Consider the following 15,164-nt stretch of genomic DNA (forward strand, 5'->3'; position numbering starts at 1 on the left):
CTACTCTGGCTGGTGTTGAAAAGGATGATTCAGGGACAAAAGTTGAACTTGACTGTGCTTGTCACCAGCCTGTACTGCAGGGGATGTTTGACCCCTAAGGGACTCCTTCTGCTGATTTTCTGGCCCAATTCCTCACCTTCTATTTGTCTGTGCCGAACTCCTCAGCATAATTTTCATATCAATTTAGAAAAATTAAGAATTGGGAAAGCAAGGCTATTCTAAAATAATCCCACGTAGTATTTTCAAAGCTTAACGCCTGTGGGGTAGTCGTTTTATTTGTGTTACCTGTTCTTATAAATTAGCCTTGAGATTAATTGACATCACTGCTCTTGTTAAACATAAAAGATCAAAGGCTGATTTTACAATTTACGTGCAAAAATCAGAATGGTGATTTTACATCATTCCTATAACCTGAATTGGGCATTAATCTTATGCTAACCTCAGCTGGTAAAGAATCCACCTGCAATATGGGAGACCTGGGTTCAGTCCCTGGGCTGGGAGATCCCCTGGAGATGGGAAAGGCTACCCACTCCTGTATTCTGGCCTAGAGAATTCCGTGGACTGTATAGTCCATGGGGTCGCAAAGAGTCAGACATGACTGAGCGACTTTCAACCTTCCTAACTTAGTTGACTCCCTAGTGGAGACTTCTAGGAAGAAACATACCTCACCCCTCCCTTTAGAACAAAACATTCTATGGCACTAAGACCCCAACCTTTACTTGTGTTTCATCCCAATTCCAGAACAATAGAACCATGATTATGGACGATGCTGTAAGGATCCTTTTTCATTTTAAAGAGGTGTTTTACAACTCAGAGAGGCCACAGTTCCAGAACAATAAAACCATTGCTATAGATGACGCTTTAAACATCTTCTGTCATCTTAAAGAGATGTTCTACCGACAGGAAAGGTGCATCATGGAAAAGCAACTGTACACTAGGTAGGATTTTTGTCACTGTGAAGCCGGCAGCCATGCTCAAGGTTAATGTGGATGAACACAATGACCTGCAGCGCTTTTCCTCCATGAGTTAGTCCTGACTGGAGAATGAGGGCAGGCCATGTGTGCCCCTCCCCCTCCTCCTCCCACTGTCAATGGGCTTATTCTAACGAGTTTCCACAAAGATCTGTTAGATGAATACACATACAAATTAATCAGTGATCTTATGAAATCAGAAAACACTTCATCCAAGGAAGTGTGAAATGAAAATATCTCCTGCCGTATTAATCAACAAGAAATGTCACTGGCCTCCAAATGTGCATGAGGGCTCCCAAAACTGGGATCCAGCGGATGCCACCGCCCCTCATGGTGATTGCTGAGGAGCTAGGTGAATGCAAGAAGCAAGATGAACAAAGAAGCAGGACTGGCCCCAGATAGCTGAGGTGCAAATGAAAGGAATGAATTCAGTGAGCCCGGAGGCTTGCAACTTCTCACACATAGAAGGCTAAGTACCTTAACTTGATACCTGATCTTTGATCTTCAGAGGGCCTGCTCCCTTTGTTGCAAGCTTGTGTGCCGTCTAACATCCCCTCCTGCCTCCTTGGAGCAGTTTTCTCAGAGCTACTGAGATGCTGACTCCTGGGCTCAGAATCCTAAACATTCCCACCAAATAAAATAACTCTCGACTTTCAGGTTGTGACTCTATTTTTTAGTCAACAGAAGTCAATCCTGAATTCCCATTGTTTCAGAATGAAGATGAAACTCTTAACCTGCTTTTTAATCACTTAAGGGACAATTTCTTGAAAGCTTTTTTAGTTTTTATTCTTGGCCATGCCATTTAATGAGATACGCACCCTATCTTGGCGTGCCCTCCTCCAGCTGAGGACACCGTAGTCAGTAGCTTCTGTCCCAGAAATATGTCAAGAGCCCTATGTTGTGATAAGAATGGCCATATTGGGAGGGGAAGGGGCTGTCGGGGAGCCAGTACAGTGTATGTGGCTCAGAATTGTTCTCTTTATTCAGGCTCAGAGCTGGAGAAGCATAGGCATCCAGCTTCCTGACTGGGAGGCGGTTTCAGCCACTAAATGCTCCTCCTCACATCACAATTTTCTAGGCTGGGTACCAAGCACCTCCTTAACCTCACACAGCAGCCCGCACATCCCTCCCTCCTGCCCTTCCTCTGCCTTCCTGTCTTTTTTCCTCTGAGCAGGTGGACGGTATTCTCTGATACCAGCCCCTCTCTTCCTAACGCCCTCGCTCCCTCTTCTGTCTCTCTTCTTCCCTTCCAGCTTCTCTCTTGTCTGTGTCCTACTTCACCTCCCGTCCTCCCTTCTGTTCCAACACCTCCTTGCTTCTGGGTTTCTCCCCACATCCTCTTTCCTCTCCTCTCTTGGCTTCACCCACTTTTCTTCTACCCAACCCCTGAGCAGAGAAATATTTCTGTGTTTGGCATCCCTCTACCCTCCTTCTCTCTCACATGCACAGAAACTGCCCATTCTCTGATTATATGTATATTTTTAAGGTTGCACTATGTGGCATGCGGGGTCTTATTTCCCCTACCAGGAACTGAACCCCAAACCCCTGCATTGGGAGCGTGGAGTCTTAAGCACTGGACCACCAGGGAAGTCCCTCTGTGAGTTTCACTGATTTCCTGATGCTCCACTTTGACATTCCCAGCCAGGCTCTCTGCCCTCACCTCTCATCTTGGGCTCCCCTTTACTCTCCAGGGCTGTCCCTGCCACCACACCCCAGCTTTGTACACTCAGATCTCTAGTCCTTGTCTCAAACTCAATACAGAAGAAGCCTCCCTATTCTCCTGCTCCCAAATAGACTCTTTCTCCCAACTTCCTTTTATAGTTCATGGTGTCACCGCATCCCCAACCTTCCAAGTTCAAAATCTGAAGTCACCTCGATTGACACCCCTGCCAGTCACAGAGTCTTGCTGATTTTTCCTTAAATATCTGCCTCGTATCTCTTCCTCCCACTCTGCCCTCCTCGCCTCTGCCTTGGCTCAGACTCTCATCCCCTCAAACTCTGATGATCTCTCCAAGTACTTTGCTGCTCCATCCTCTCACCCCACAAACCAAGGAGTGGGTGGACTGCAGAGGGCACTCCGTTGCTAAGGCCAGTGCTTTGGCCTTGGCAATGTCAGTGGGGGGTGGGGAGAGAGGTGGGTGGGGAATGGGGTCAGGGACTGACTGGTGTGCAGACCAGCTGTGGCTCCACCCCCAGCCCCCTGCACAACTTGGCCCCACTGTTGATCCACCTGCAGGAAAGGGGAGGGGCTCTAGGCACAAGGCTGGGGGAATAACCATAATCTAGTCTTCAGCTATTCTGCAGATATATATTGAGTTCCCACAGTACAGAGATACAGTAATGGACAAGACAGAGTTCCTGTCCTCATGGAGCTTCCTTAGAAACAAGAGGAAATGGATAGTAAATAAACAAAGAGGGAAAGTGATAGGAAGGGATAAATAATAAGATTTATGTAGAAAAAAAAGATAGAGTCAAATAAAGGCAATAAAATGTGAATGGGACCATTGGCCAATAAATATGAAAAGATACTCAATGTTATGAGAAATGGAAATCAAACCATAATGACCAACCACCTAACACCCACTAGCATGACTATAATAAAAAAAAAAAAAAATAGAGAAGAACAAATGTTGGCAAGGAGGTGATTAAATCTAAACCCTCATCCATTGCTGATGGGAGTATAAAATGGGGCAGCTGCTGTGGGAAAGAGTCTGGCAGTTCCTCCAAAAGTTAAATGTCAAGTCACCATATGACCCAGGGATTTCACTCCTACAGAGTCACTGAGAGAATTGGAAACATGTGTTCAAACAAAAACTTGTACATGACTGTTCATAGCATCACTGCTCACAATAGTCCCAAGGTGGGGATGACTCTAATGACCTCAAGTGATGAACAGATAGACAGATGGTTTCTGTACCTTCAGTGGAATATCATTCAGCCATGAAAAGGAGAGATGTGCCCATCACATCCCTCCACATTGTGGAAGACCCCTGAAAACATCATGCTCAGTGAAAGAAGCCAGACACAAAAGGCCACATATTGTAGGATCCTGTTGACACACTGACTCTGAGCAGTAGCCACCATTACCTGACTCCTCATCTCACACCTCAGTCCAGAAGCCACAGACGACTCCTTCCACACCACCCCTCTTGCCCCCGGACAAGTGCTTCCCTGCCTACCTCTCATCAGGACACAAATCACTGCTCTGCCCCCCACCAGGCCCCTCCTACCCACCCCCCACCCAGCAATCCATCCTTTTCCTCCTTTGGACTCTGGATAACCCTTCCTAGCCCAGTCCAGGGACCACCTCTAATGGATGTACATCCTGATACCAGCTGGGTCCTGAGCACTGGCCCTGGACCAGGTTGGAACTCTGACCTGCACATCAGCCATGGTCCATGGGCACCTAGCACCCACCCCTGCCTCAATATATAACATGAGTGTTGTTAAGAGAGTGAGAGGAGATGCTTGCAAAATGCTTAACTTAGTCATTGATGCATGGTGAGCTCATGGAAACAGGAGTTGTATTTTCTGACTTCAATCTCACCTGTATTTAAAGCTTAAAATTGAGCACTTCATTTTGTGCTATACTTGGTAATTATTTAATGGATGTAGGTGAGCGTCAAAATGCATGATGAACACCAGTGATGGTATTTATATGTATTGGGATAACCTCCCCACCCTGGGGTTCCCAGGTGGTGCTAGTGGTAAAGAACCCGACTGCCAATGCAGGAGATGTAAGGGATGCGAGTTCAATCCCTGGGTAGGGAAGATCCCCTGGAAGAGGCTATGGCAACTCTAGGATTCTTGCCTGGAGAATCCCATGAACAGAGGAGCCTGGTGGGCTACAGTCCATGGGTGGCACAGAGTTGGACACGACTGAAGTGACTTAGCACAGCACAGCACAACCTCCCCTGTACTCTGGTGACACTTCTAACACAGAACATAGAAATGCATTTGCGTGAATGTTTGGTATCCCAGTGATGGATTGATTATCGATTGATTTGGTTCTGTCATCAAATAGGAATGGAATTTTCTTCAAACTAAAACTTCAAAGGAAGCAATGATCACTGGGTCAAAGGGGGACAGAGAGAGAAAAAAAACAGAGAGAGATAGAGGGAGGGAGGGGATAGAGAAATAGAGAGAGAGGTGGAGAACTGGCAAATAAACACCTAGTCCTGCCACTCTGAGCTGTACTGAAAAAGTTCACAGGCACCAATATTCACAGGAATAAAAAAAAAAAACAACAAAAACTGAACAAGGAGGAGTGGTGGCAAGTCCTTCTCCAAAGCAGCTTCTGCAAATGAACTCTTGTTTCAGAGACCATAGTAATTGGCATTCAAAGGAATAGTTAATATGTTCTACAAAGAGACGGAAGGCAAATCTTTAAGGTCCTATCATCAGAGAAATGCATACATTTAAGAGACAGTAGACTAATGTTCCACAGCAGTTTAGAAGTAGGATATAGACAGATAGATAATAGATAGGTGGGTGATAGATTGATAGATAGGTAGGTAGATGGTAGACAGATGTAATGGCACCCACCTGCTTGAGCAGGAAGCAGCTAGGGAAAGAGAACCACTTCGGTTTCATTCGATGAGAAGAGAAGATGAGAGAGGGCTGGGACCTGCTCTGTGTGAGCTGGTCACGTGACCAGCCTCCAAGCAGCTGCACCAGAGGAAAGGACCAACAGACCCTTGTTTCCTACCTTTCCGACTCCCAAGCACTCAAAGGTGTTTGGGCAGCTCCACCAAGGCACAAGCATTCCTCAAACCCCAGCCCTTTCTGCACAGACAGAGTCCCCCCTGCCATTTCTCTCCAAGATCCACGTTTCAGCACTTTTTTGTTCGTCATTCAAAGAAACAGACACAAGCCCCGTTCAACAGTCAAAGCTAGGAAGCAGCTGGCTTCTCCCAGTGCCCACTGGCACAATTTTCCCGATCGTCTTCTCAAGAAAAGAGTGAAAAAGGAAAGGAAATATTTACCTGAGATCCCCACCTTCTTCACAAAAGTCTAAAACTGAACGTTTAAAAAGCAAGCCAATACATCTTCCCAGAGGAGTGTTTAAATCCGAAATCTGCCTCTGAGAGCAGCTCTGAGTTGAGCTCTGAATAGAGGCTGTGTGTTATTTTAACCACAAGGTTTCTAGTCGGGAGGAGGAGAGATGGAAATGAGGCTGGCGTGCAGAAGCACCACCACCCCAAGTGAGACGAGATCTCAGAGCTGATGGAGGAACCCTCAAACCAACTTTTCCTAAACTAGAGGTGAAACAACTGTGGAACATTCCAGAGGAAGAAGATAAGACACTTACGGTCTTTTTTAAAAAAGACATGTTGGTCTGATAGTGTCCGAAGGGAAGCCCAGCTCAGAGCTGACCTGGGGAGCCCTGGGCCTCGGACAAGAGCAAGTCACACCTGCAGACAGCCTGCTCCACGCAGCAGAGAGCCTCCTAGGGGTTAAAGGGCAGAGTGACCAAGAACCTTGGTCAAGTCCAGTCTTTTCCTGAGAAAACACAACCAGTGTCCTGAGAACCAACAGGAGGATAGAGGGTGAGGGGGAAACTCTTCTGGATTATGTTGTTAGGGAACATGAACGTGTGTGTGTGTCTCTCACTTCGCTAACAACTTCAAAAGCAAAGATCCAGCCTCAGCTTGGACCTCAGCTGGAACTCCTCCTCCTCCTTGGCATTTTGGCAAATACAAGCCAACCTCTGGACAAACACCATCTTTGGACTTGGGGGAGGGTGACAATTTATCATACAACAAAATTGATAGCTAAAAACAGAGCCTCTGAAATGGCCAAAGGTCCTTTGCAGCTGGCCCTTTGCAGAAGCCAAAGATGGTTAAACTCCTCTTTGGGAAAAACTCAGCAGTGCTCCCCTGCAGCAGGGTCATAACTCACTTTTATATCGAGGCTTTCATCTCAAAGGAGCTTGGGATGTGTTAGCACCAAAATATAAATTATCCTGTGCATAGTTACCTTGGGGACGAAAAATGGCCAAGCAGCCGGGGGCCAGGACACGGCCAGTCAGTTGGGGGCCACAGGTGGACAGCAGGATGGGGCCAGGAGGGCCTGTAAGAAATAAAGAGGGGGCCCTGGCCTTCCAATGTGGCATACAGGATCTAGTCCCCCGACCAGGAATCGAACCCCGTGCTCCCTGCATTGGGAGCTTGGTGTCTTTACCCCTGGGCCACCAGGGAAGTCTCTTTTCTATTCTGTTCATTCTCTTGTAGTTCTTGCCATTGTATCCTGATGATTTCTTTCTGAAAGCAATAAAATCTATAAATGACTGTCACATGCTTATTTGTATTCAATGGCTCCTGATGACCTACAGAATAAAGACTAATACCCTGAATATGACATATATATTATATCCATAATATATACTATATATACTATATTATATCACAGTGATCTCTAGACTGTAGGTTTCCTGAGAGCAAGAACAATATTTTAGTCAATGCTTTATCTCCAGAACCTAATACAGTAAGAGGTGCACAAGGGGGACACCCTCTGTTAATGGGGGTCCTTATTACAGAAAGAATCTGTCTTAATCTGCTGGAACAGAATCTTAACAGAAGTGAATGAAATGGTGTCTGACATTCTCTGAAGACTCAGCTTTCTGAAAATAGTCTTCCTCAAGGTTGACCTTGGCCCAACTCTTCCCACCCTTCCCCCTCAGTGGGGTTGACTACACATTCTCTATTAGTTGGTCATCTCATTTTGAATTTATGGGAGAAGACCCTCCTTGTAGGACTATATACCAGCAGACGTTAGAAAAAGACAGGTTTCGTGGCAACTAGGGCTGTCAGAAGGCTTGGAAAGGTCTGGCATTGGGTGGGAAGGAGGCAGAATGTTTCTGAGTTCCTAAGGTGCTAGCTTAGCTTCTGCGGTGTGGCCCTACCTGTCACGTGGCCAAGGGATGCAGACCCACCCAGTTAAGTCTGGAGCTCACCGGAGCCAGCCCTCTCGCATGGCAAGTGGCAGTGGCGCTGCACCAGTGGTTCCAGCAGGGCCACCTCTGTCCTCATTTGTATCCTTTTTAATGGGCATGAGTGTGACAAGACCTGGTAACATTCCGTACCGAACAGAAGGTGGTAATCTGCACGTACGGGACGTTTATCACATTGTGGCCACCCCACAGCTTGGGAACAGAATTCCTTTGATGGTGACGGCCTCCCACATTGAGTCTTTATCTCAATGCTCCGGCTGCTATAACAAAACCCCACAGATAGAGGTCTATTTTCTCATGGCTTTGAGGCTGCGGGTCCAAGATCAGGGTGCCAGCGTGGCCAGGGTCCAGTGACAGTGCTCTCCCGGGCTTGCAGGCTGCCCGGCCGCCTTGTGGCTGTGTCCTCTCTTGGCCTCTCCTTGATGCTTGCATGAGGACAGAAGGCTCTCTCTCTTCCTCCCTCTATGAGGTCACCAATCCTATCAGATTGGGACCCCATCCTTCTGGCCTCATTTAACCATAACTACTCCCTAGAAGTTTTTGTTCAAATATAGTCACTTTTGGCATTATGGCTTCAACATATGAATTTGGGGTGTTGTTGTTTAGTCGCTAAGTCCTGTCTGACTCTTTGTGACCCCATGGACTGTAGCATGCCAGGCTTCCCTGTCCTTCATTATCTCTGGGAGTTTGCTCAAACTCCTGTCTATTGAATCAGTGATATCATCCAACCATCTCTTCTCCTGTCATCTCTTTCTCCTTCTTTCAATCTTTCCCAGCATCAGGGTCTTCTCCAGTGAGTCAACTTGTGGCCAGGTGGCCAGAGTATTGGAGCTTCAGCTTCAGCATCAGTCCTTTCAATGAATATTCAGGACTGATTTCCATTAGGATGGACTGGTTTGATCTCCTCGCTGTCCAAGGGACTCCAAGAGTTTTCCCCAGCACCACAGTCCATAAGCATCAATTCCTTGATGCTCAGCCTTCTTTATCACCAACTCTCAGATCTGTACATGACTACTGGGGTGAGAGGACACAATTCAGTGTGTATTTGCCCTTCCCCTAAGTAGAAGCCAAACTCTCTCCCCCAGCCTTCTTTGCAGCCAGGGTGCAGGCATATGTCAGGCCTAATGTGCCTTCAACTCAGTAAAAACCAGGAAAGGAGTTGAATCCACTCTACAGGCGGTCCGTGCCACTTGGCAGGGGGACCTCAGCTCTCAGAGACAGCCCTGGGGAGAGCCAGTCATGTGTCTGGTACAGATTTTCTGCTGAGCAAGTCCAGGGTCCCAGCCCCACCTCTGCAGGGATAGCCAGCACCCACCCACCCAACGCCCCCATAACTTGCCTTGTGCTCCCAGCCATGCAGCTTCTACACCTGACCGTGGTCTCCCAGAGATCAGTAACCTACCAATAGTTTTCAGTAAATCATCTTTTGGCTCAAACTAGCAGGAGGTGCCAGTTGCAGCAAAACACACACATGTGCGTGGCTGATGCTGGTGCGTAAGACTAAGGCACTTAGTTTCTTCTGCTTGCTTCCTTGGCTGCTTCTCTGGAGGATTTTTCTCTCTTGCCCCAGTGCTGTTTGGAACGAATCTCTGGAATGTGACTGTGCACTGATTCTTGGCTCGTTTGCTCCGGGCTTCTTCCTCATCTTTCCCCTGCTTCATTTCGTATCACAGGCAGAGTGTGTGTTTGGGGAGCGGTTCACCCCTGCAAGTTCTGTGCTGCAGGATCTTGTGACACCTGGTTCAACGCAGGAGAGGCTCCGGTGGGGGGCTGGCCGGCAGGAGTAAGGGAGCACTGGGGTGCTTCTCCCTATTGCTCTGCCTTGGGTGGCATCTCCAGCAGGGCTGCGTCGCCCCCTCTCTGACTTTAGCTCTGCAGGGACCAGCTCCCCGGGTCCAGCTCCTAACAGATGACTCTGGCTCTGGGCTCCATCTCCGGGTAGCAGTGACCTCCTGCCACCTCTGACTGCTTCTCGACCTTTCCATTGTCTGTGTCACCACCTCACTGAATTACATGTCCTGTCTTTTAATGCTTGGAGTGAATCTCATATTGCTGGTCAGACCCTAACTGATACAGCTCCCCACACCACTTCCACTTCCGGTTGAAGAGCCACCAGCCCCCATGGCTGGATGAGACTCTCTAGGCAGCGTCTTCACCCTGTTGGATAGAATTCTTCCTATTGCTTTGGACAAGGTCACTTCTCCAAAGTGGACAACCATGAGGCAAATGTTATCAGTTATTTGCCTGATATACGTAATCTTCTGGCCTCTCAGAGAATAAGAAACAGCCTTCGAAGAGACTTGTTGATGGGAAGAAATCATGATCAGAAACCACAGCTACATCCTCACCCTCACGGACCAGAACATCCCAGGAGGATAAAGCAAAATGAAGCAGAGATGCGTCAGTGAAGGCTGACAAATACAGAGGGGATTTAGAAAATTGTGTCTGGCTTTTAGGAAAAAAAAAAAGTATCAAAGACTTTTTCTAATTCACAAGGGGGAGAAGACTATAAATCCAAGGTATTTGTTCTGGTATTATTTATTAAAATCAATCTAAACTTCCAACAGTAATAAAATTACATTTCATCATGAGACATTTTATCCTGAAATTGTTTTCAGCCAGTAGCCAAGCCAATTATGAAGGCAAGATAGCAACATGAAATGCTTAGAGCCATGTTAAATACATAGAGGGGAGCTAGATAATGTATCTACCCTGTAATCACAGCCATGTGACAATCATAAATGTACAGACACAAACTAAAAGTGGTGTGGGAATCAATATGCTACTTTACATGCTCTTTTATTTTATAAATATGTTATTTATTAAATATAAAATGCTATTTTATTTTAAAAAATTAATCCATGAGAGGTGGATTAATTTTATAAAATTGCCATTCTTAAAAAATAAGGATGTTTGATAGCCAGGTCTGACTGTATAGCACAGGGAACTGTATTCCATATCTTGTAATAACCTATAATGGAAAAGAATCTGAAAAAGAATATATTTATAAATATATGTGTAAGAATATATGTATATGAAGAATGTATATATAATATATATATTACTGAATCACTTTGCTGAACACCTGAATCATTGTAAATCAACTATACTTCAATTTTTTAATGGAATAAATAAAATAAATAAGGATGTTTGTACAACAGTAAATATTCTTCCCCCTTCTATCTAAGATCATGCTATATTAAGTGATGACAAGAAGGAGACAGGCAGGTCTGAGAGGCAGCCATCAGCACGACTTGGGACACATTGAAGGAGGCACAGAAGTAGGAAAAAGTATTTAAAAGAATAAACTACTCAATACCGAGGAACCATGAATGCTGAATTTTAGGACCCATGTCGTAACAAGCACACGTAGCCTTTGACACTGGGACTGAATACTAGCCGACAGCCTTCGTGTTTACACCCATTCTGGTGGGATCTGCAGGGGGCATGGGGAAGCGCCCTTCCTGCCAGTTAAAAGACAGAGTACAGAGGTGGGAAGGGACCAGCTTAGATGTACTTGGTGGGAATGTCTCCTTTGATTCCAAGCCCAGCACACTGGACTCTGTGCCGTGGCTGCCTCTAAACAATTAACATGGCAGCCAATCAAAACCAGGGTCCTTTCAACAAACTTTAACTCATGTTCAGGCTTTTTTTTCAAGGAGGAGGGAGGTGACCCCTTATGTCTTTTATTCTTTTTAATTAAGCTTTTTATTTTGTATTAGAGTATACCCGATTAACAACGTTGTCATAGTTTCAGGTGGACAGCAAAGGGACTCAGTCATGCATATACATGTATCCACTCTCCCCTCAAACTCCCCTCCCATCCAGGCTGCCACAGAACATTGAGCAGATTTCCCTGGGCTATGCAGTAGGTCCTTGTTGGTTACCCATTTTAAATACAGCAGTGCGTACCTGTCCATCCCAAACTCCCTAACTGTCCCCTCCCTCCATTCTCCCCCCTCAACTTCATCTTCTACTTGTTGACTTTGAAGTTAATCCCAAATATCATATGACTTAATCTATTCATCCAAAATAAAGTTGATATATTATAAAAACAAACAAACGAGATTCCTTTACCAGGGATGGTTCTTCCTTGTTCAGTCCAGAAACCTCATCCCAACTGCCCCTGGAGTTGCTCTGGCCACGCACAGGCCTGTCAGCCTGCCCCTCCCTCTACATCAAAGCTGCTCTGAAGTAGGGTCTTCTTATCTCCCCTTGGGCAGGCTTCCCGTTGGCTGCATCTCCAGCTCTGTGTGTCAATTCCCAGACTGGAGAGGACTTGCTGCTTTCAGGAAGAGCAGTCTGCAAGAAGAGGTGAATTACAGGACCTACTTCACAGGGCGATTGGTGGATCAAAATTTTTAAAACATGTGTATGGGATTTAGCGCAGTGCCAGGGCACAGAAAAGTTGGCTAGCTGTGATAACAGTCCCCCTAGTAGTCAAACTAGGAGTAGCAGCAATTAACTCAGGACTTGAGTTGAGAAATAGCCCCAGGAAAGTTTCCTTTAGTAATTAGGAGCAAGGAGAAAGCTTTCTTCTTCCTTCAACTACAAACTTATTTCATTCCTAACTAGGGAGTTTTTTTACAGCTCATACTGTAAAAAAATCTCAATTCTTTTAGTCCAGCTTCTTTCAGTCTTTTCTCTGCCCAATTCCTCACTTCTTTATTTTTTGCTTCTTATTTTGGGTCTTATATGTTGTTTGGTATCAAATCTGCAAGAAGGGGCAGAATTTAAATTGTTTGTGTGCGCTCAGTCACTCAGATGTGTCTGACTGTTTGTGACCCCATGGACTGTAGCCTGCCAGGTTCTCTGTCCGTGGACTTTTCCAGGCAAGAATACTGGAGTGGGTTGTCATTTCTTCCTCCAGGGGATCTTCCCAACCCAGGGATTGAACCCATGTCTCCTGTGTCTCCTGCATTAGCAGGTGGATTTTTTTTTTTTTTAAACCATTGAGCCCCCTGGGAAATCCAGAATTAAAGTAGTTGATTCCAAAGCAAACCAGGCAGTTACTGTATATAGTTCAGTTGATTGAATAGGCATCTCTCTTGTTTCCTTGTTATATTGTAAAGCAATGAATTTACATAGCAAACACTGAATCAATTTACTGGAAATAAACAATATTTAGTATGTACTATTCATTTAGTTACTGCTCAATTCATGACGAAAGTGAAAGTGAAAGTTGCTCAGTCGTGTCCTACTTTTTGCAGCACCATGGACTGTAGAGTCCATGGAATCCTCCAGGCCTGAATACTGGAGTGGGTAGCCTTTCCCTTCTCCAGGGGATGTTTCCAACCCAGGGATCGAACCCAGGTCTCCTGCATTGCAGGCAGAGTCTTTACTAGCTGAGCTACAAGGAAAGCCCAGGAATACTGAAATGGGTAGCCTGTCCCTTCTCCAGAGGGTCTTCCAGACCCAGAAACGAAACCAGGGTCTCCTGCATTGCAGGCAGATCCTTTACCAACTGAGCTGTGAGGAAAGCCCTCAATACGTGATGGCCACCAATAATACCAAGTTAACCTTAACAACAAGGTATGTTCTCCTCAGTTTCTCATTCATGTTGCTTCCTGATAAGACAGGTTCATAACTTCACTGATGAAAAAGCTGTGTGTGTGTATTTATTCTCTTGAGTATGCTCTACGTATATGCCAGGGCACAGCTCATAACTTACCATCACCTAGTTATTTGTTTATTCATTTGACAGGTTTTATTGAGTACTTGCTATCAGCCAGGCCCTGTGTTAGAGTCAGTTCTCCAGTTTTCCAGTTTTTCATGGTCTAGCCTTCCTCCAAAGCCTGAGGGTGATTGCTGTCTGGGCCATTCATTTGGTATTTGGTATGTGCTGTCTGGCTTTGTGAATTGCTTTTTTATGAATGGTATTCTGTATCTCCCATCAGAATATGGTCCTGTCTAGAGCAAGGACCTTATCTCCTTAATCTTTGAAGCCTCTATATCTACCCCATACATTGCCCTACAGATATTAGGTTCTCAATAAATGGTGTATTAATATTGATATTATGTCATCCTGGTAATTCAAAATAAAATAAGTGGATATTACATGGGAAGTGAAATTGAATGCCTCCACACTCAGAAAAATTTCTCATGTGAACATATTAAAGCATACCTAAGGCTAAAACTAGAGGCTTATGGGACAGTCCAAGTCACAGATTAGTAAGGATACAGGCAAACATCTGAGCAAAGCTGGTGGTGTGCCAGCTAAAGGTCAGCACCTGCAGTCTCAGCTCTGCCTGAAGGGGTGAATGGATGCCCAGCCCAACACCACAATTAAGTGGGCATTGCCTGGAAAAGTACGGTGGATGTGGCAATCATAGTGGCTGGGCGTGTCCCTCCCGAGAATGAACAAGCACATCATGAACAAAATCACTCATGAGCATTAAGCTGAATAGAATTGATCCTGTATGTTGGCCCAGGAAGAGCCATCTTGCAAAGTAGGATGGATGGAAAATAAAAGTTGCCCAGCAAAGCCTTGTTTATTTCCATGCAAATCTGATGAACTGGTAAGAGTTGTGGTACTTAGTTTGAAGGCGAATGTGGCACAGGATATTTAAAAAATTAATTACATAAATATCTCCAGTGCATGGAAAGCCAATATGCCAATGTGTATAGTGTCATAGCAGCCGATGCTCCCTGGACTCTGATGCAAGACTCATAGAGAACCTTCTAGGAGGCTGTTTTAATTTTTGGGGACCAACCCCAAATCTTAGCAGTTCTACCCTCTAAGTACCAAGAACTTGACACAACTCCCTCTCACATCTTGGTAATTCTCAAACTTGATCCATCAACTGATTCACTTCGTGCAATTTTTTTTTTTTTTAAGCAGATTCTTGGACCTCATCTCTGTAGATTTTGACTCAGGAAATCTCTAACAAAAACTTTCTGGGTAATTCTGGAAGTTGGTCATGTTTGGGGCCTGCTGATCTAGGTGTCTCTTCTGCATGGTGCTCTGCTGGGAACAGAGGCCTGGAAATGAAGTGGAGCCCCTGGTCACCCTGAATCATGTTCAGTGATGAATTACTGGGAAGAGAAAACCAGCAGATGTGAACAAGCAGAGAATAATGACCATGAGGAAGGAAAGCTCGGGCTGTATCTGACATCCCTAAATTGGAGAAGCAGGGCATGCCTGGCAAGAAAACAGCACCAGCAAAGCCATGGACATGGTACTTGTGGGATGGGGCGGGGGGAGCACAGGGAGTAGGGCCAGCTGCCTGGGGTGGACAAGA

Source organism: Ovis canadensis, chromosome 13 (assembly GCF_042477335.2).
Source record: "Ovis canadensis isolate MfBH-ARS-UI-01 breed Bighorn chromosome 13, ARS-UI_OviCan_v2, whole genome shotgun sequence".
Taxonomy (NCBI): Eukaryota; Metazoa; Chordata; class Mammalia; order Artiodactyla; family Bovidae; genus Ovis; species Ovis canadensis.